This window comes from Lasioglossum baleicum, chromosome 2 (genome assembly GCF_051020765.1).
Source record: "Lasioglossum baleicum chromosome 2, iyLasBale1, whole genome shotgun sequence".
NCBI classification, from domain to species: domain Eukaryota; kingdom Metazoa; phylum Arthropoda; class Insecta; order Hymenoptera; family Halictidae; genus Lasioglossum; species Lasioglossum baleicum.
In genome coordinates, this window is record NC_134930.1 from 19,735,814 (window position 1) to 19,758,032 (window position 22,219).

The 22,219-nt window shown below is 42.2% G+C and overlaps 1 protein-coding gene across 4 annotated transcripts in view; it reads left to right on the forward strand.

Moving 5' to 3' along the window:
* Tj (Maf family bZIP transcription factor traffic jam) overlaps nucleotides 1-22,219 on the forward strand; it is a 62,160-nt gene that overhangs the window by 10,737 nt on the left and 29,204 nt on the right. For 3 of the 4 annotated variants that reach the window (XM_076445758.1, XM_076445765.1, XM_076445769.1), the window contains one exon: nucleotides 1-22,219. This exon is cut by the window's right edge and continues 22,862 nt beyond it. The exons of the other annotated variant lie outside the window; for it this stretch is intronic. The gene's annotated coding sequence lies outside the window, so the exon portion shown is untranslated. 4 annotated transcript variants of the gene reach the window in all.

Genomic DNA, 22,219 nt, shown 5'->3' on the forward strand with positions numbered 1-22,219 from the left:
TGTGGTACCTTTGGCCGTGGGTCGAAAAGAGCGTGCGGGCAACTGCGAGTATTCCTTCGAGAAGCAATTTTTCGATCGAGACCTAAGTCCAAATGCACACCTCCGAGCTCTCGTCTGTGTGTACATAGCGCTCGGTTCGGCTGTTTCCGTTCGCGTAGGTTCGTTGAGCGACGGCGAGGGCCTTGACTGTTAAAACCGGCACTGTAAATGTGGTGTACGGAGCCGCAGCGCAACTAAGGTATCATTAGATTAAAGGTAATTAGCTCTATTCGCGTAGATATATGAATATATTGCTCGTGGTAGACTGGAGAACGTCTTTGCCAAATACCGTATCGAAAAACGGAGGAAGCAGGAGGAAAGATCTATGAGAAACGAAAATGGAACACCGTACATTGTCGTAGCGCTGAAAGCAAAACAAAGTAGACGAACGGGGGAATGGGGGGCGAGAAAAGCCTGCGTTAAGGACGGAGTTGTGTTGAATTACAATTGAATTACATCACGAATTATAATTACAAAGTAATTCAATTACATTCTATTCAATTATTTCGTAATTTCTAATTCTGGTCTCCCATTCAATTAAATTACGATGTAATTTGTAATTCTGGTCTCCCATTCAATTAAGTTACAATGTAATTTTCAATTCTGGTCTCCCATTCAATTAAATTACAATGTAATTTGTAATTCTGGTCTCTCATTCAATTAAATTACAATGTAATTTGTAATTCTGGTCTCTCATTCAATTAAATTACAATGTATTTAAATTAACACAACTCTGGTTAAGGGGGTAGGCCTTCTCATTTCTCGATAATGAGAGAGAGAGGGAGAGGGCGCGGCGAGTTTACAAGGGTTCGTCCTGTTTATCATTTCTAGCCAAAGCGTAGTTTTTATTCGTCGCGGCGAATCATTGGCTTGCCTTCGGATGGCCTTCGTTGTTGCCTGTTGTGTTCGTTACTTTCTAAACTATACATATAGGGCGGTCCAATTGTTCGATGGGTGAGTTTTTTGTTAACGATCAGCGGATCGAAATGTTTATGTAGGTTTACGAAACGATCTTGAAAGAGATACAGTGAGATACGCGTTAATATAAATATATTTTAGGTTCTGCCATTGTTTTAGTTCTTGTAGAGAGAGACGTGGAATTTAGATAACGCTGTCGGCGGGTGCTTTCGGTTGCCGTTAACAGTGCTACTTTATTTATTATTAGACAGCGGATCATTATGCAAAATAATAATGTTTTACCTGAATTACAAGCTGGAATGAAATAGAAATTTATTTCCTTTGTGAACATGGATAAAAGGTTGAAAATAACATAACAGAATTTTTAAATTCTTCTAATGTTTTCACTGTTTTAAATTACGCCTACTCATTTTTGTTATAAATGCATAAAGATCCGCTGTCTATTTATTATACTTCGTCGAGAGAGGTATTGCTTGGTTAAACGTTCGATAGAAACGAGTTTTCCGACTCTCCTCGCGTTCAAAATCGATCGAGTATTAATTAGGTTGGTAAGTTGAAGAATCTCATGTTTTTACGTTCGATCAGCCTCCTTCTGGATCGCCCTGTAGTCGACATTACTTTCTGCTCATTTGAAAGGTGCTTATTGCCAAAGGACTACTTTTTGTACATAAACAAATCTCAGAGTTCTATTTTATAAATCACTGTCCGTCTCGATCATTCGTTGCCGGTTTAGTGTAATTCATTTTCACGTAGTCGAGTGACTCGGAACTCGCGGAGGGGTGTATCGATGAAAAACACTAATTCCATTTTATACGGAACGTATGTTTTAGTTTAGCCGCCATTGTGTTTCGCGAGTTACCTCTTGTCGTCGATAAATAAACGACGCAGGACGTGATTCACAACAATGTAGCGATGTCGTTTTCTAACAATAAGATTAAGCACGCGCCTGGTTGCCTCGAGTTTGCGCGACTGTTCGCTCGTTTCACTAAAATCCGCCATCTTGCATAGGCTTGCGCGAACGCGATTCCTTTCTCTCACACTTGAATCCGTTTAATCGGCATTCGAATTCTCGTCGAGATGATTCATAAATTGAAAAGTTCAACCGAAATGGATCGCTTCTGTGGAGATATTGAAAATAAATCGTGTTACATTTTCGCGGGATGTTTTATTTAATTGTTATTCGGTATCGATCGGACCTGTTGAACGGAGACGAGCTTCGAATTGGAAATAGCATTTCCAATAACGATTTCGCGAACTATTTTTTCTATAATGCTTCACAAGGAGTCCTCAATTCTTCCTCTCGTTCGATCTTTCGATTACTCGCGTCTAGAATTCGCAATCTGAAACTCGAAATTTAGTAGTCGCAAGCCTAAACAAAGGTGTGTCGACCACACTGTGAAATATTTATTTCGCATTAGAGTCGTTGTTTCGTTGAATAAAAATGTGTGTACAGGTTAACGAACGATCGCGCAACTCGTAGCCGTCAGTACGCGTTCGATCTGTGTTTTGTTTTCTTCTTTTTTCAATCGTTTCGATATCGCACCAAATCACGACTCGAGTCGCTACACTAATCCGAGGAATCAATGGGATCGGCGTTCTTCGCAGAGAACGTTCGATCGTGTGTGCAAGTCGCGGTGCGAGTGTGTCTCCGTGTCAACCTGAAATGGCGAGGATATCCCCGTGGATCTCAGTGCATGCATATTGCTGGGCATTCACCTGGTCACACGTCCCGACACTTGTCAATGGACAGCGGATCTTTATGCAAAATAAAAATGTTCCACCTGAATTGTGCAACAAACCGGTGTGAAATAGACATTTATTTTCTTTCTGAATATTTCTGGAAGTTCTTCCATGTTTTCACTGTTTTAATTCACCCAGTTTTGTAATGAACGCATCAAATCCGCTGTCCACTTACCAAGAAGTGAACGCCGAGGAATAAATTGCGAAACAAACATTCATACACTTGCGAGGAACGGGAACCAATTTCTTTCTCCCTTTAAGAACTCGAAGAAGTCCGAAACAATTTGATTCATTCAGTTTCGTATTCTCGTTTGGCTGATCTCCGGATTTCTTCCATGAAGAAGTTCGAAGAGACGTTCGTTGAAGGTTCCATTTCGCGCAACCGTATGCATTTTGTTCTGGACTAATTGCAATTATTAGCTCGACGCGTGGCCGAGGGAATGATCAGCGGAATAAAATGAAGACAGTACGTGGTCGGTACATTTTCGTACCGATGCGACACGAACGGTGATATCGTTTTAGTAATCATGGCACAAAATGATCTGTATACGGTAGCTCTATAAATTATTGGTCTCGAGTTCTAGATTTTCTTTTCTAATCTGTAGGGGTGTTTTGTGGACAACGAGTGGACTGCGTTGTGTTTCTTCTTTGCGTTGAGCAGCGGCGTAAATTTTGTGCGGAATTCTCGATTAATTAATCGGTGTGATTCGCCTGTATAGTTAAATGTTATCGTTAGAGCGCCTGAGAAATCAAAGAAGGTAAAAAAAGAAATTGTTCTTTCGGGCTTGGAAATATCTTTATTTCCCCCCCGTCCCTTTCTAAAGGAGGCGAGTAGTTTATTGCAAAAATTACGCCACTGTCATATCGGATGATATATGAAGCATATATTATTGTTTTCTCGTGCGCGATCACGTGTTCGACCGTACGCCGTGGTCGAGCTCGTTTTCGAACTCGACTTAAGAATGTTTTAATTCCCGTTACATTGTCTCATGTGTACATAAAATAATTATTATACTTCTTATTATAAATAAATGCCGGCACCGGCGGTTTCAGATACGCGCAGCACGGTCTGTTTCTTTCACCGTGTCCACGAGCTTCCCTTCCTTGACACTGAACCTACCACTGCCGGTCTAATGACCGGTTTTATATTTTTCGTCTTAGAATTATTGAAATTACGAAGTTGCTTACATGGAAATTGATTCGATAAATTTCTTTATCCAAGCACATATTGTAATTAAAGTTGCACAAAATCTAAATAAGTAGAGCCTTGTCACTTTTGTAAGCTAAAACATTTTATGTAATCGCTTTTAATACTCGTTAGATTTAGTGTTAATTCATACAAAACCCAGGCCTAAACAAAATTCGTTTATACCGGAATTCGATATAATCGAACTCTCTCTGACAGTTTTTTGTAAGTATCTAAAAAAGACCGTCTATTATTTGTATAGGAAAAAGTTCAGTTGCATTAAGATCCGCGAGAGGAAGTAACGTTTCGACGAGTTTACCAAATTCAACCGTCTAAAAAAAACTTAAGCTGTCGGGTCCAATTTTGAAAAAGTTATTCGCTTTTAAAAGGTGTACGAATACTTTGTACATCCACTGTATATTTTCACTGAATCTAATTCTGAGTGAAGATAATTTTTATTCTGATCAAATATGGATTTGAAAAGGTGTTACACGATGCTCGAAAGGAAGTTCACGAAAACAATCAATTTGTTGTCACGGGCAGAGAGCCAAAGGGGATAGTAAAAGGTAAAAACGAATGAATAAAGAGACAGAATCGATTAAACTAAAGGGACGAATTCAAATGGAGAAAGAAGGCAGTGAAGAAAGACCATGGAACGAAGGTCTGGTTAGCGGCGGTCCGCATTTCACGTGATTCTAGGTGTAACGTGCAATGTGCCTGGTCAGCATTTCATTTGAGAGGCAGACACGAGCATTGGGTATGAAATCCCCTTCATTCTTTTATGCACCAACAAACTCTACCTCCACTTCTCCGTCTCATTCCTTGCCCCTCTCATTAACCTTACGGCAACTCCGAGCAACAAATATTTGTCGCACGTGCAATCAACAGTTTCGAATTTCGACGAAATTCAACACCGCCGGCCCGCTGTCGACATTCTAGACGAATTTAGAATCGATCCTTCCATTTCAATCTCAGTCCTAACACGATTACATTCGATGCAGTTTTGTAATATTCGTAACAGAGTCGACGCAGAAATTTGTACATTTCATGAATGTGATTCGGTAGAAAATAAATAGGCTGCGGATTTGATGCATTTATATGACCAACAAATTTTTATATGGTTCTGTGTCTTGTAATTGACGAAGTAAATTTTGATTTTGCATAAAATACGCTTTTCAGATTTTTTAGAAATGATTTCTTTAAGATTGCAAAACAGTTGTTAGATTCTCAATGAAGTCATTCTTTCAGCGACTGTAAATGCATATTTTCTTTCAATTGTAAAACTAGAATTAAATATGCAATTCATTTCTAGTAAATTACATACATTTTTACCAATATTAACCCTTAGCACTCGAGTGGTGACTCTGAGCTGCCACTAAAAATTCTTGGTAAAAATATGTTCGTTTCTAACGGAGCTGGGAAAAATAGTATTTTAAACAGTAAATAGTAAATAATCCTATTTATTTTTTAAAGAATGTGTACAACTTTGAAAATAAAATAATTTAATTGATGCAGTAATTTTTGAAAATAAAATAATTTATTTGAGGCAGTAATTTTTTTGAAAATAGTATTTTATTTGAAGAATATTAAAAATACTTATATTTTGTCTTTCAATTTTAAATATTTTTGTTGAAAATAATGGTTCGAATTCAATACATTTATGAGTGTAAATCGTTTCTTAACGACAAGATCGATTTATGCGGTTTCTCAGAGTATTATAACAATACAAGAAGTAAAATATTTTGTTTCGTGTTTCTGGTTGTTAAAATAGAAATATTGTATTTTGGGGATCGAATTGTTCAAATAGAAATATTTTATTTTGAGGTTCAGATTGTTAAAATAGAAATATATTTTCGAAATTCTATATCTTATTTAAAATACTATTTTCTTTAAGCAAAATAAAATCTAAAATATTAAATAGTATTTGAAATATATTTGTTTCGCAAAATAATTCCCACCTCTGGTTTCTAATCAATAATACTAAACATTTAAGCATTGCACGAGTTATCATATCAATGTCGTATCCACGAAATTTCAAAAAACATAGAGAACGGAAATATTCAAGGTCGAACGAACGTTCAATTTTCAAGTTAACGCAACTGAAGGGGATGTACGGCTACACGTTTAAATGAACAGAGCGAAATGAAAATAAAATAAAAGTGAATAGCCTTTTACGGGACAGACTGTAATAATATTGGAGTGAAGTTTGTAAAGACGTGGTCTGAGTGGAAAGGATCGACGATTTATATATTCGCTCCTTTATCGCAACCGTTTGGCTGGCTTCTCGGCTTAAAAAACGCGAAACATTGGCACGCGTTTTCATGAACGGAACGCGGGGGCCCCGTCGTTCCCGCTTCCCTCGCATTATTTGCAACGCCGTTTCTGCTGACACTGCCGCTCGACGATGAATCCATCGAGATGGAACGTCGGTAAACAAAACGTTCACCTCTTTCGATGTAACCCGCAGCCCCGGCTCCCGTGGATCGCGCCGCGCCGGTTCGTGCACGATGTGTACACGAAACCGTGGAATCGTGAACACGAATTATTCCGCCGCCGGCCTGCGGATATAACCCCGGTTCGACGAGACTGAATCTCATCGAGAAATTGCTTAATAACGCGTTGTTAATTAGGTGTGCCGCCGATACACGGATCGGTAATGTAATCGCTTCCTTTCCGAGCAGGTACAACACGCGATACGTTTCGAAATTTGTCAAAATGCTTCTGAAATAGATAAAGTTTCAATGATATTCAAATATGTTATAAACTCTTTTAAATTTTTAGATATTTATAAATAGACTGCGGATCTTTGTTCAAAATAAAAATGTTTTGCATTCATCGTGGAAAGCAGGAATAATATAAAAATTGATTTCATCCCTTAACGGCTTTGTTATATTAAAAGCAACGTTACAACATTCTTGAATTCTTAAAATCTTTTACTGTTTTATATTTCGTCCAATCAATTTCTTCATAAATGCATAAAGATCCGCTGTCTATTTATAAAAAATGTCGATTCGATTATAGCGAATTACGCCACTTTAAAAGGGTTGGGTCTGCGTTAGATTTGTTTCGGGGGCGAGTGCAGGGTTAATCCGTTAATTAAAAAGGGCAGAATTCGCTGTATTAAACGCAGTTGAAGTTTGTCCAGTTTCTATTAATAATAATTGAGAATAATATGTAATAAAAAGTGCAGTTATATACGTATCTTATATTAAATCTAACCCGGACAAAAAGTCATCTAAAAACTAAAAGAGATTACCTATTATTGTATAGAAAGTAACGTTTCGACAAGTTCATCAAACTTTTATGTTACATTAGAATGTTTTAATTGTCCAATCGCGTTCAAACTGTGAGTTGAAAATATTAAAATACGAGTTCTTAAAAATTGGTCAGGTTACTACATAAAGTAAAGCTATGTCCGACGAAGTATCATTCGAGAGTCTGTTATGTAAGTACTGTTGAGAATCATGCGAGGGTTAACAAGCATCATTCATGAGCGATACACGGGATGTACGGGGATTAGAGGCGCGAAAAGTCAGCTATAGGTTTCCAGTAGCTGTCAAACGTTTAGGTGGATAAAGTTCTAACGAGGATTTAACTAACTTGTCCGCAGGGGTTGCTTGACAATGGGCTCGTCTTCGACCCTTGGCGACCCTCTGAACAGACGCCGCTCGTCACGCTGACAGATTGACTGATCGCTACTTCCAGGTTCGTCTCCTACCAACCAGTTTGTCCTCGTTGTTAGCATCGAAACACTCGTAATAACCCTATAATACGTTTTGCCTGCGATCGTGGGTGTCGAGGGACGCGGTAGAAATTGACGGGTTCGTTTTCACTCGCTACACGATTCATCCAAGCGTAACATTCGCAATGTATCCTAGTATACCTACGTGCAAAATAAAAATCGTGACTGAACAAGAACTACAAAGACACAACTCGATTGCATGTTTAAAAATTCTGAAACAGAGAATTCGAGGAAATGTTGGCTAACGCTCGCAGAGCTGTGGTGAAACAGGGTAGCCGTAACCTTCGTAGTTAGACGGAACGCAATTTCTCTTTATATGCGACGATGTTCCCAGGCGGAACGTGTCAAGCGTTCCCGCCTGCACATACACATGCATCTGGCATCGGTCTGAAGAGAGATAAGGAGCCGTAGCCTACTGCAGGCTCGTTTCACGGCTCGAGTTTCACGGTTTTATAACTCTTACGGGCGCGTTATAAACCCCTCGAGCACCCAGCCAGTTGGCAAGCGATAGCTAAGGTAGTCAATGGCGAACGAGCCTCATAGGTGCTAAGGGTATCGGGTGGAGCGGATGGACCGAGCTTCGGTTAGGGGTGGTGGTACAAGGGAGGGGGTGACGGGGGGGGATGGTTACGAAGGACGAGCCGTGTAGAGGGGCCAAAAAGGAGGCTGTGGAACGAGCCAGAGGTGAGACGAGCTTTATTGTCAAGTCACGCGGGCATCGTGGCCTATCTCTATCTACCACCGTCACCCCTTGCGCGGCGTTCCTCTGTGACACCCCCTTACCGCCTCGTGACGTAGACGCGCCGCCTCTTCGATCTATGCTCTTCGTACGCGAGCATCCTGTGTACGTGCACCATCTCGTTCACCTACCTTTTGTATCCAGTATGTCAGTAAATCGCAGATAAACAGTGGCAAGTGTCCGCGGACCTTGTATTGGTGCACTCCGCCTCGACCCTTCTATTAGAACTAACCCTCGTTAACCGTCTCATTGATTTTACTACGTTTTTTGACTCGGCCTCGCTTGCCTCGAAATTCTTTGGAATTTTAGGGACTCGGATTCTTTGGCATTTTCCTGGAGTTAGACTTGTAATTCAGCAAATCTGAGGTTTATGTCAGCCGATATCACGGAATTCAGTTGGCAAGTGTTTGTGGATCTCGTATCGGTGCACTATGTCCCGATCCTCTATTAGAACTAACCCTTGTTATAACCGTCTCGTAAATTTTTGACTCGCACTCTTGCCTAGAGAGTTCCAACGGCAATTCTTCGGCATTTTCCTGGAGTTAAATTTGTATTTCAACCGTCTGATCGATTGATTTTCAGTAACGAAGCTCGTAAATTTTTGACTCGCACTCTTGCCTAGAGAGTTCCAACGGCAATTCTTCGGCATTTTCCTGGAGTTAAATTTGTATTTCAACCGTTCGATAGATTGATTTTCAGTAACTGTTTCACAACAAACGAACCGTGAACAGAAACTTGTGTTCCAGCGAACCTGAGATTGTAGATCGATTAATCTCGGCGAGTGTACTGTTAACAATAATATTCCGCGATATATTTATCGCAGTCTGGGAATTCGAGCTACCCCACAGAAAGGTTCTGAAGAATTTGATACAAAGTATATACCCCGTCTTGTTGACATCCATTAATCGCATTTCCTTCGAGGTATTGATATCACGGTCGTCAAGTATCGCGAACCACCGTACCATACAGCGTTATCACAATAGGTGGTCTGATGTTTGATCGTAAACAAGAGAGTGTAGAAAGTTCAACGCGAGATATCAACGCTGTCGGTTGATTTATTGCAGCAACACCGGTGCTGGTGCCTACATAATAAATTCAAAAATGTAACTTTGTTAATAACCCCGTCAGATTAAGATATCCGAGTGGTTGAAGAACGTGAAGGAGAGCCTCGTTGCGCCACGAAATGGTCACCGGGAGCAGCAGGAAGACCGGAGCAAGGTGAATGAAATGAAAAGGACAAATCAATCGGTTCTTCTCATTTCGTCTAGCAGCTTTAAGCCGGTGACGTCACGTTTACTCTCACCGCGTAGCAGAAGGTGGAGGAAAGGGAAGATTTGGCGACGCCAGCATCTTTCACTTCTGATGACGGTGTAGGTTCGCTCGCGGTGGTTGATGACGCGGCACATAGGTTATATCCGTGCTCGCATACATCGGGTCCAGTGTGTACATGTACACGCCGCAACGGCGGGGGGCACGCGTGTGCCACGTGCACACACGCGATCCATATTCACCGAATAAACGAATGAACGAAACCTGCAACGGGACACGGAACTAAGGAGATCACGGAGACGGCCACCTTGACCCAATCTTCCAGATGCTCGCACCACGCTCAATCGTCATATCGTGTTAGGCTGTTTGTTTACCACGTGTCTCGCCTTACCCACGCTCGTCCTGTCCTGTTAGGGCAACGTTCACACATCCCTTCTTATTCTCTCACTCTGCAGGGGATGTTTGCTACCTCTTCTTTCACGAAACTGGTGCTTCTTCAAGTTTCATATTTGTCCACTTATGGAACGAATATTTTCATTATGTTCTACGTGAGTGAATTTCATTTGCATTGATCCATGCATTTGTTCCAAGCATTTGTCAGAACGAAGCCTTGTGTTTTTCGAAACGGCTGTTTGTTTACCACGTGCCCCACTTTGCTAAGATACGTTCGCGTCCTGTCTTGTTAGAGCAACGTCGACACACATCCCTTCTTATTCTCACACCCTGCAGGGGTTGTTTTATACGTCTTCTTTAACGAAACTGGTCCTTCATCAAGTTTGTCCTTCATCAAGTTCGTCATCCATCAAGTTTGTGATCCATCAAGTTTGTCCTCCATCAAGTTTGTCCTTCTTTAAGTTAGTCCTCCATGTTTGTCCACTTCTTGGAACGAACATTTTCATTATTTTCCACACAAACGACGCGTTCCATCGTTACGTATAACTGTTGTTCCCAGAACGCATCGTAACAGCGGATGCACCCGACTTTAACGGCAGAACATTTATCAGAACGGAGCTTTGTGTTTTTCTTTCCTTCGGAAAGATACGACGCGCGGTATTAATGGGGGTAGTGTAATGACCCTGAAGAAGGCCACCCTGACCCAGTCGGACAGTCGGGTCGTCAAACACAATCGATACTCGCTAATCAGATCAAACCACCCTTACTCTTTTCCGTTGGATGACCACGTATACACTAAGAAGACTGGCTCGCGAATACTATCGCGTATCTTCTGCATTTGAATTCTCCGGAAAGACGATCCACGAAAAAAATCGAAGAAACCTTTCATTAATCGCTTCAGTAAAATTGCAACAGTGAGTCAGTTTTTACTGGCTGGGAAATGTGTTGGAAACCGTGAAAATGCATGCAAAGCGTGTTAGAAAACCGTGTAGAAGTTAGTCGCGTAAAAAGATAAGAGTTAACCTCTTGCACTATGTTTTATTTACGGTTGCAAAATAAAATAAAACAAAAATTGTGTGTCTGCCTCGATTGCAAGAAACAGAAACTAAACCGAATGAAGAAATAACTTCCCTGAATGATTTGAATGGAGGAGAAATCACATAATATATCGACATCGTGAATCATTTTCAATTTTCCAACAATTTTAAATTTCTCTGTGAATTCTTCTGATTTTACTGTGAACTCATAACGATCCGCAGTATAGTAATTAGAGTATTTTATTGGAATCCAGCACAGGAGTAATATTAGGTTGGCAACTAAATTCGCGACCTTTTGTTTCGCGATTCTTTTATTGTATCGTTATAAACTTATTCAGTAACCATTCCTTTTGAACTGTATATCATTGGAAAGCTCTGAATTTCGCGGATTATTTTGATATAAAATACTCGTGCTTAAAAAATATATATAAATGACTTCGTTTGAGAAGATGTGAAGGTCGCGAACTTAGTTGCCAACCTAATATTTCGAACGTCTCTCCTTCCGTCGCCATTACGGACCAGTCGAAAGGAAGCGAACGATAGGCAATCAACGTAACAGGCCACACATCACCTCGGGCTATGCTTGTACATCGCATTGTCTCCGAAGAATAGAACAAACGGCGTATATACCGTTCGTTTCTCCCCCGCTCGATATCTTTTTTTTCCTTTTATTCTTGGTCCTTCGTCCTTGCGTGAAACATACGCCGGACCTTACGGCTGTCTTCCGCCCGTAAAGGGGACAAGGGGCTGGCTAGTTCCTTCCTAGGCGTATACGAACGGTGATTTAGTGAGATCCGATCTGCGAGTGGAGACCTGAGACCGATCAGCTGGCCCATAAATATTAGGTGTTTTTTTCCACGCACACACCCGGACGCGTGGCACGTTCGATGCCGCGCGATCTCTTTTTCTACGCGTGGAACCACGGTAACTTTCGACCCGCGGCTGTCGCAAGCTTCCCGGTGCTCGTTTTTCTTCTCTTTGGCATTCGTCTTGTTTCCAAATTTCTTTCAATTCCGCGGCAGATCCGTTTCCTCGCGACCAAATTACTCGCACGCGCCTCGAGAACAGTCGAGTAGATGATCGTTAACGCTAAACCCTACCGAGCACTAACAAAGATTAACATGTTTAGTAATTGATCAGTAGACTGCGGATGTTCACGCAATTTTCAATTTGTCTAGGTAAATTTTAAGAGAAATTGGAATTACATAAAATCTTATCTTCAGTGGTAGTAGCCTTTTTAGATCTGGAATATAAATAATTTTACGTTGCAGCATTCTTTTTTAATGTTCAGATGCCATGAACGCATAAAGATCCGCCGTCCATTGATCAGATACCAACATATTTAATAACGTAGTGGCGACTCTGAGCCACCGCACGAGTGCTAAGGGTTAAGAACAGAGAACGGTTCAGTTCTCACCTTGAGGATCGTGCGAGGGTGAAATCCCATCCGATAATCTCGCCGCTGTTAGGAATCTGGCATTCGCGGGGGATGAAATTGTTCGCTAGATCTCCCCGACGACTTCTGCATCCGGAGTATATAGAATAAGTCGAGATTAAGCTAAGCGGCGAGCAACGATACGGAGACAGCCGTGGAAAGTCCGTTGTTTAAGTCTCTCTCGAAGCTCGGGGAGAGATCTCTCTCCCACCCCCCGTTGCTATTTACCAATTATAGTTATTACAGGACGGTCGGCAAATGAGAGGCGCGGAGACGGTGGTAATAGGTGGCCCGTTTCCGAGGCGCTAGCTTAACTACACTTTTATAGCGCTTCCCGACTTTAAACGGATAATTTTTATCCGCTAAGCCTCCGGGCTCTCTCGGATTCCATCCCCCGACAACTGCCGTCACCGTCGGGCAAGAGGGGGGGGGAGGTGGGGGTAAATGTACCGCCCTCGATGTCCCCGAGCGACCCCTCATAAAATTAAGTCAAACAGCTACGGGGTGCCGGCACTCGTTTTTCCCCGTTCCGGTTAAGAGGAACACGCTCGGCCGATCCTAACCTCTTCCGTCGACGTCGCCGTCACCCCCGCGACCAGAAAAGAAGGGGGGCGAGACTTGAATTGCTCGGGGTGACGTTAATGACGCCCCGCTAAAAGTCACCCGGTGCGTCTGCAAGAATAATGAGCGGACCTCTATTCGGTTCGTCTCGCGCGCCGCCGTACCCGAAAATCAATTCTTCTTTGAACCAACGACCACGTCGAGGCGAAACAACCGGAGACTTTGACGCGAACGAATCAGAAAGTAAAATGAACGGATTCTCGCGAGAGCTCGTTCATTGTTTACGGTCTTCTCTTTGACACCGACGCGTTCACGATGTTGACCCGTTCGCTACAGTTCGAACGACACTGAATCGCCTTGGATGACTTTGAATCAGGTTTTTAGATTTAAAAAAATTGGAAAAGTTGCTCGAAAACATGAAAATTCGGGAAAAACTAAAAGTGCTTTTAGGATCATATTTTAATACAACAAAAAAACGAACGTCGTAGCTTTTAATCAATATTTCAGTAGAACGTCGCAGCTTTTAATCAATATTTCCATAGAAATTTACATTATCGACGTCTGTTTGCATTATCGACGTTATAAACATTCGCCCGTTAGTTAATTTCGATTACAATTTATACTACTCGCGAAGCTCACGAAGCAAGCGAGCAACAACTCCCCTCTAGTTATTGATAAAATACTGTATTTCTATCGATTTTGATCGCAGCCCATTCGAATAAACCAACGACTAGGCAAAATAACACCGAACGTTGTTCGAGAATCGCGGGAGTGCTGTATGGCCGAGGTATGATCGCAAGGGTGACAGCTAACGAGATCATCTGGTGGATCGCGCGAGCCACCGGGGGGTCTTAAAACCGTTAACGATATCACTCGTCAATCACGTTGATGACTGGTGATTGATACGCAAGGAGGTAAAAGAAGAAAGGAAAGGAGTTGCACGGCGTAATGCTGGAAAACACGATCAAATCCGGATTTAGCGTAGCGCGCTGAACGGAGAGACGGCCAGCAGAGCGTTGTAGCGCTGCACCCCGCGCTGCGCGCCGCGCCGATCCACCCTGGCTGTGACTCGCATGAACGACCGTGAATCGAATCGTCGTCTACCACGACGATAAAAGTAATTCCATTTGACCGAACGGGGAAGAACTTTCGCATTGTATCCCCGCGGAATCTGCGGCTCGAACTTCGCCGGGGCTCAAGGGTTGAAAATTGATGCTCGGCGGATCTCTTTTTTTCCCTTTTCGAATGACCTTTTTCGGAAAATCTTTCGTGTCTCCTACACAATGTTCGAGCCTTGAACTTAAGCTAGAGATCTCTATTTCACCTGCAGCAAACTGATCAGGATATCAATTCGTGTGTAATGATTACCCCTTTCTACTTCGAATTATTTTTCAATCTTGTTGCCAACACTCCCTATTAATTGAAGTGTTTCGTTTGAAATTTACTTCTAAGGACAGTTTCTCGCCTCCTACTTATTTTAAACAATTTTGCTTTGCTAATTATAATACATATTTCTCGAACATTGTTGTAATTTATATTTGTGGAACTTATATGTGTTTTTATCTAAAAAATAGGAATTAAATGAATCTGAAAGGAAGAACCGAATACATATAAAGGCAAAGGATCAATACCCGTGCATTTCTGTTCCACAGGTACACGTGACGCGTGAAACGTGTTAAGAATCCGTGTACGCAGTTATGTTTCTCTATGGAAGTGTTTTCAACCCTCTCAAACGAAAGCAGCGGCTGACTCTGTGATGAGGGAAGGACGCTGTCTGTTTCTTCTCGTTGTTTTAGCTGCTACAGGAGTATCGAGTAGCTGGGCTTGGAGAGCACGGTAGCAATTTCAAAACTCGAATGACCGAATTTCAAGCGGCATGGCGGGGGGAGCATATTCTCGAAAAGAGGCGCTCGAACACGTTGCTCGGTGATACGGGAGGAGGACGAAGAGGAGAATGAAGAGGAGGGTGATCGTGAGGAGGGAGGTGGTGACCAGGGGGTAGCAGTTCTCGCGCCGTCGCTCTCCATGAGGTTCCCATGGCACGGGGAATACCTATCCAGTTGTAGGGTCGGCCTAGTGCTCCTCGTTGGAATCGAGGCGCCTGCCACCGGTGGCCCCGCCTACTCACGATACAACCTTCAACCCTCGCACACCCCCAATGGCCAGTTATTATTATCATTGTACCGAGTCCTCTCTCCCACCTCACCTTCTCCTCCTCCCTCCGACCTCCCACAACTCCGCCACTCGAGGATATTCGACCTCTTCAGGGAGTCACGTCCAAGTCATCTACAGTAAGGAGCATAACTGATCACACACACTTTAAATGAGAATAACTTTTTTATGAATGGACCGAACGAACTTCGATTTCTCTGTAAGGCTAGAAGAATTAGTTTTGTAAATGATAAATATGTTGGAAAAATGCAGTTCGTCGGCATTGTGAAAAACAATAGTAAAAATTTACAACCTTTTTAGCTGGGCCAATAACCGAAGATTGTTTTGTAAACTCGCATGAATTATACACGTTCCGGAAATTTTTCTTGAATTGGTTGATTGGTTTACGAGTTATGAACGATCAAAAGTGGTAAAAATTGCAATTTTTAAAGATTTTTGGCCTTTTTACCACTTTCGATCGATTATAACTCGTAAACCAATTAACCAATTTCAATGAAATTTTCGGAGCGTATGTAATTTATACAAGTTGACCAAACAGAACTTGAAGTCGTTTGGTCCATCCATAAAAAAGTTGTTCATACCAAACGAACTTGCATTTCTCCGAGCACAAAAAGCGATAAAAATGTTTTAGCTTATAAAAATGACAAGGCTCTGTTCATTTATATTTCGTGCAATTTTTATCACAATATGTGCTTGGACAAATTAATTTATCGAATCAACTTCCATGTAGGCAGCTTCATAATTTCAATAATTCTGTAGTGAAAAATATCAAATCGGTCATTTGACCGGTAGTGGTAGGTTTAGCGTTAACAGAACTTGTTACTGCGAAGCGTTTTTGGAAATTATAATTTGATTTCAAATCAGGTTGTGCAAAGAATCAAAGAAATGTGCAATTATATTTAACGTACATAACCACCCCCAAAGTCTTATATTTGTTTCTTGTTTCTAAAAAAAGATATGTCTCTTTGAGATTGCGAAGGAGGATGATCCTGGTTTGGCATTTTGTGCGCGGATAACAGTGTATTAGCCACGGTCAAGCCATCCGAGGGTTAAATGTCTCGGCAATGATTTACAGGAACGAGAACAGAAAGATACGAATCTCCCGTGCATTCATCAACGTGATAGACGCCAAGTGACCGTCGGGTATCCACACTTGCGTGGCGGAAATAACGAGGTGAATAATTAACTATCACTCTCCAATGGAAAATTATTTATTCAATTTCCTCTTTGACCGTACGAAACGTTTCGCAATCGTGTTACGCGTGATATTATTAATCTATTCTCATTAGACTGCGGATCTTTATGCATTTATAGCAAAATTGAGTAGATGAGTTTGATTAAAATCATTAACGAAATGCAGACAATTTTTATTTTCCATAAATCTGCAGTTTATCGATCACTGTAGACTTCAAGGACGTGCCGCGATTGGTTGGAAAAATTCACGGAAATTCAAGTTTCTCCATCAGATTGAATTTTTGTAAGCAATCATTACCGGAATTAATCATTAATCGGCGAAATGATTTAATACCAGATTGACTTTGACCATCGTGAAGAATAATCTCGGACGCGCGGCGAAGTTAAAACGGCATAGACTGTGGAACATCTGCACGGTACACGCAGGGACAATATGGACCACAGGCCTCTTTAGCATTTTTATGCGAGCTGCTGCTGACAGTTTATTTTATTATATAGCTAGGCGGCTGCCCATCGTCCATCCTCCACGAGAATTCATAAGTCAAGTCCCACGAAAGTTCGGGCCGCGAGCTAGCCCATTTCTTCGCGGTACCTTACGACTGTCGATACGGACGATAAATCGATTAATCAGATCTCTCCGTTGCGGCGATAAAAACCGAACTTTTATCCACGGCTCGTCCCATATTTCTCCGCGAGAGAAAGAGAGAGAGAGAAAGATCTGCTCTCTGGAAATTAAGAAAATTCTTGAAAATGCCAAGTCTTATCTACGCTATAAATCTGTCAGTTCCTCTGTCCTCTGTAACGGTAACAAAATCTTTTTATAAAATCTTTGTATCCCGGAAGTCCTTCAGGATTAATTGCTACAATTAAATAGTTGACAGCGGATTTTATGCGTTTATGACAAGAAATGGGTAGGTGTAATTTAAAACGGTAAAAATTACTGTTACATTATTGTCAACCTATTAACCCTCATCCGACCCTCGTGTCAATCGCACACAGTTTTCCCGAAATAAGTTATACTGTCCTGTTATTTGTAAGTAAATTTTCCTGAAACTTCGCGACTTTTACTTTCTTAATGCAAAACACATAACCGAAAAACTTAAGAGGTAAATGTTGACTCACATCAATTTGACTAAAAAGACATCGAAAAATAACTGTTTGCCTTGCTATTTTGTCGATTTTTCATCGCTGTGTCAATTTACGGATGAGGGTTAAACATCAAAATCAAAAATCAATTTCTATTTCCCTCCAGTTTCGTTGGAATTCGGGTAGAAAATTTTTATTTTGCATAAAGATCTGCTCTCGGGCAGGCATAGAAACCTGGAAGGGATGCGCGAATATCTCTTATCCCGGAAATCCTTCAGGATCAAGTGTTACGATTAAAGTAGCGAAGAAACTGTTTCGCCAATCAAACACTGTTTGCCAGTTGTTTCTTTTTGGAGAAAAAATATTTAAAATCGATTGCTAGTAGCAATTTGCTACTGCAAGATTAAATATGTCATTAAACGTAATCGACATACAGTCGTATCTACAAGCTTATAGCCTAAAAACGTATGAACAGCGTCAGGTCTTCAACACCCGATAATTGGTCGGTGTGCGAGGTGTTTAAACAATGACGCCGATCCTTCCGCGAAGTAGCCACTCTACCAATGTGTACTATCGTCGAGAAGAAAGGCGAGCAGATTGATCGAGGAGACACGTAACACGCGCGTCGACAGCCGATAGCGGTCCCCGGCGATGGCCGTCGGAATTTACGATTCGGACTCGGCGAGGTTCTTTCGAGCGGTTCCGCGTAAACTACCCTACAGAGGGTATCCGGTGTCCTGTGGACTTGCACTCGATTAGCATGACAACGCGGTCCGGGAGTAGTTTGTTGCTCGCCTTCGGTGGCGTCGTCGACGGTGCGTGCCCGTCGTCGAATCGAGGGTCGCCGAAGGGTGTAGAGAGGGCTGGTTTGGCTGTCAGGCAGTATTTTTTATCTAGTCACGGTCAACTGGCTGATCGGCTCACCCGCCCATTATTAGCGCAGCACACAAACCTTACTCCGGGGCTTGGTGGCTCCAAGCCATTGCTACCGTCTCTGCATACACACACGACACCAGATTCGTGTATATGTGGGTGCACGCGATAGAGAACAAGAAAGAGAACAGGAGACAGAAGGGATGTGAGTAAGGGAGGAAAAAGAGAGAGAGAGAGAGAGAACTGGCCCCCACTGTCCATCTACGTAAGGTCGGCAGCTTATGGACCACCTAGCCTCGAAGCAATAGCCGAGCGTGTTCCTCGAAGGGTGGACACACACCACCCTATCTAGCCTCTCCCTTCCCTCCCGGAGGTTTTATCTTTTTAGTATTATTGCGCGATCGCCGCACCGACCACCCCCTCGTCGAAGGACACACGGCCACGGGGGAGAAAAGAAAGTGGTAGTTCCGTAAGGGAGGATAGAACCGGTCGTCGCCGGTGCCGGCTGCGATCTACGAACTGCCGATTCGAGCGCCGAGCAACGGGCTCATTAGCATAAAGACGACCAGTCCGCGATTCCCTTGTCGTTCGCAATCCACGACCGTCGAATCTGGGCCAGTCTAAGAACACATTATCGGCCGATTTATACGGTTCGCGCATCTACTTCCACGATCATCGTGCCCCCCTCCATCGATGACCACCAACGCGAATTCGATTTGTACAATGGTATTGAATTTTTGTATCCGTGTTTGTGGTCCGGTGACGCTAGAACTAAACGAGACTGATGTTTCTCGATCTCCCTTTTCCAACATTTAGTAAAATAGTATATGTATATATTTAATTTTCTTTACATCTAATCAAAATAAAAAACAATCAAATCAAGCTGGAAGCTTGTATTCATTAATTACCATTTTCTTGAAGATAAGTAAGGTGGAGTGGGGTAAGTCCGTCTCTCTACGGGGCAAGTCCGTTAATTGGTTGTTTTTATTATAATATGAACGAAATTTCTCTAGCTTGTATTTATTATTTATAAGTTATTATACTACATTAATATAAAAAATACAAGCTAGAGAAATTTTCTTTTCGTTTATATTATAATAGAAATAACCAGCTAACGGACTTTAAGTCTCCCGTGATTTACGGATGTGAGTTTTATTCCTTTATCGTAATAATATGATGGAAATTATTCGGATGATATTATTATTTACTGTAATTAAATTATCAATTATATAAAATGAGACATTTTGTACACGGTATAATATTCGCGGATTTTCCAATTTGTAAAGCATTTTAAGGGGGTAGAGTCGTTTCCAGGATCGCAAGGGTGCGGGATGCACCTTCTCATTTCTCGATAATACAAAAATGGGGCTTTTCAGTAGTCAAAAGGTCAATCCAGGCCGCAGTCGCCTTCAAAGTTCCTGTTTTACGTTTACTTAAACGTAAAAATTAGACTTCTCAAGGCGATTGCGGCCTAGATTAATCTGTTATCTAGCTCGATAATACAAAGATGGAGATTTTCAGTAGTCAAAAGGTCAATCCAGGCCGCAGTCACCTTCAAAGCTCCTTTTTGTACGTTTACATAATCGTAAAAATAGAAATTTTCAGGGCGATTCCTAAATTAATCTTTTATCTAACGGTTTTCACTGCTGAAAAACCGCATCGCATTATCGAGAAATGAGAAGTCACATCGCGCACCCTTGCAATCCTATGCACGAGTCTACCCCCGTCGAGTAGGAGGTTGACTTTGCTCGAAGCGTACAAGAATGTAACGATCAGCTGGTCGGGCCGCGGCGAGTGTCAAGTATGATCCAATTGAAGATGACCCTAGCCTACCTAGCCCCACTATTGGCATAATAGTAGTAAGTAGCCTCCGGCTAGTATCCGATACTGTCCGCAGTTGCGACCACACGATGGGGCTTCGATTCTGTGGTACGAGGCGAGGCGAAGGTGGTAGGGTCCACGTTTCCCTCCTCCCTGCGTGCCACCATGTGTGGCTTCGGTGCTCTACTCAATCTGCGCCTACTTAACCTTATTCGCTCGGCTGTAAATTCCGGAATCCGTCCGGAAGAAGACTCTCCTAGCAGGATAATTCTCCGAGAAGGATTCCGGAGGATCCTCGCAAGGATCCTCGCGTCTCGGATACCCCGGGGGCTGGAAGTTACCTCTCGAAAAGAATGTATCGCGCCGTGGCGAGGACCGGTCGCGGCGGATCACTAAATTTCTTTTTACGGTTGGAATCTGTGACATCATCGACACCCATAAAACCCCCGGAACTACATCCTTCTTGTCCCAGGAACAATTTCCTCCGGCTATCGCTCCGCTATCACTTTATTTCGCTACATAGCTACCGATTCCGCGCCGCGGAAACAAGATTAAAGCGTACCTTGAATCTCGCGCGCTCGTAATGCCCTATCGATAAAGAGGACGCGCGAAACATTCATTCTGGATGGGTACGCTGTTGCGCGAATTCTATTAGTTCATAGACGTTCGTGATTCACCGATTTCTTCAACGGCAATTGCATTTTCAATCGATACGTCGGACTTTTCGGACGTAGTGCGGTTACTAGGGGATGTGGCCTAGAAACGTCGATGAGATAAACCATTCTTTTTTTTCAGAAATTATTCGGTACGAAGAAGTTGACTTGGAATTTTCATGAAAAATTTTTGTCACGTTGCGTAGCGAACGAATTATTCTAACTTCTCAACGAAGTTCGAATCGTATAAACCGGTTCCTCAATTTACGCGGAACTTTTACCTAGATTTACGTAATTTACCTACATTTACGCGGAAAGGAAGGAAAACATTAGGAGTAGTGTGTGGCCCCTGGAACCTTATCAAGTTTACAGATTCAATTTACACGGTTTTTTATTCGCGTAAATCCACGTGGAACGGATATTCGCGTAAATTGAGGGACGGGTGTATACATATTTGATGCAATATTTAAAAAGTTCTCATCTTTCTAAGAATGTCCGAATATTAGTGGGAGTCGCTGTACATCCGAGCATGAATTAGAAAAAAGCAGAACGGTCAGTGGGGATGCCCTTTGGATGTGTGCCAGAGAGTCAGAGAGAAAGACTGCCTCCATTTCCCTTTCAGTAGACTACGGTATCTGATACGCGCTATCTTTATGGCGGCTACATTACATATATGTAAGTTATGTACGCGGCGATCCCTCGCACACGAGACCCCGATGCGTGCACGCATGCTTACACACGGCTATCGGATCATTTCGATATTGAATCCCATTGATATATCCCAAACTAGGAACCCGAACCGTTATTATTCCACCTCGTCTAACCACGGCTCCTCGTACATCCACTTTCTCCGGTTCCTTTCGATGAAGCGGACCGTTCATTCTGGGGCTCGCGCTATCCTTTACTTCCTTCCCTAATGCAAAATCACCTGGCTCGCTAACGACCCGATGGAAATAGTATTGGACTACTCCATCTTTCTTACCGAACCTTCTTTGTGACATTAAGTCGCTCTGAAATGTCGCTCATACCCTTCGTATTCAAATGAAGTCGCTCGATGCGACCGAAGACACCATTTCTATTCTTTAACCTGTCGTTGCCTAACACATTACTAGGCTGCGGAACTTTATGCAAAATAGAAATTGTTTGCATCAACTGCAACAAACAACATCCAAGTAATAATTTCTTTCATTCTTCAATAATGTTCTTCAGCTGCAAATAATACATTGATGTTCTTAAATGTTTTTCGTTTGTCCACTATTTTCAATTACCGACCGTTGATTAATTATTACATAATTTAGGAAAATCTATGGTACATGGCTAAACACTTTTTAACACTAAACCTACCACGAGGGGTGAGAAAT